Here is a 1,024-nt window from a genome sequence, read left to right as displayed (position 1 = left end):
TCTGTCTGTCTGTCTGTCTGTCTGTCTGTCTGTCTGTCTGTCTGTCTGTCTGTCTCTCTCCTTGAAATTAGAAGCACTCGAATACTTGTTCCCATATAAAACCAGGCAAGCGGCAACACTGACCCAATTTAAAAAGAGCCTGTGGACTCGTCTTTTTTACATCTAATTTGTGATCTGACCCATCTGTGATCAGATTTTATAACTACAATCTCCCAACATATGACATCATAATCTGGGGTACACGGCTGATCTATTTCGTAATGTGATGACATTTTTTGCAACCAAAGGGTATTTTTATATCACATATCAGACTCTGACGAACTGATTTTCTTTTTGCAAATTGATAGCTGTCAACTTTAATCATGCTTATTGATATCTAACTGCCTAACCTATGTAGGCAAAATGTACTTAGTTATTTGCTTTTTTAAGTCCATATTATACACTTGTTCATTATTAGTTTGGATTTTTGGGGGCTCTCGTGGCCTAGGGGTTAAGGTGTTCTCCTCTCTTTCAATAGGTCCCGGGTTCGAATCCGGATAGCGACGAACTATTTTCTTCTCTAATATTATCTCCTTCCACATCTTTTCCTGCTGTCTAACAAATTTCTATTGTCTGCTTTCGTCTCAACTTTCTGCCCCCACCCCCTCTCCTCCTTTGCCCCCTCTTATGGGCTCTTGACTCTTTATACAGCTCTCTAATGCTACTCCTTGGCCCTTGGCCCTTTCTTACTGCCGTCTTTCATCCACGCCCCTGATCTTCTGGTATGAAAGATCTACACCTAGCCTTCTCGGACAAGAGCGAAAAATCTCGGAGGTCCCGTGTGCAATTTGCGCACGTTAAAAATCATTTGATGGTCCAAAATCGATAGAAACTGAGTACATTTTTAAAAGTAGAGTTAAACTGAAATTCTTGATTGTGTGTGTGTTTGTCCGGCCTATCTATCTATCTATCTATCTATCTATCTATCTATCTATCTATCTATCTATCTATCTATCTATCTATCTATCTATCTATCTATCTATCT

The sequence above is a fragment of the Aplysia californica genome, unplaced genomic scaffold (assembly GCF_000002075.1).
Source record: "Aplysia californica isolate F4 #8 unplaced genomic scaffold, AplCal3.0 scaffold00197, whole genome shotgun sequence".
Classification (NCBI taxonomy): Eukaryota; Metazoa; Mollusca; class Gastropoda; order Aplysiida; family Aplysiidae; genus Aplysia; species Aplysia californica.
Note: the sequence above shows the minus strand (reverse complement) of the source record.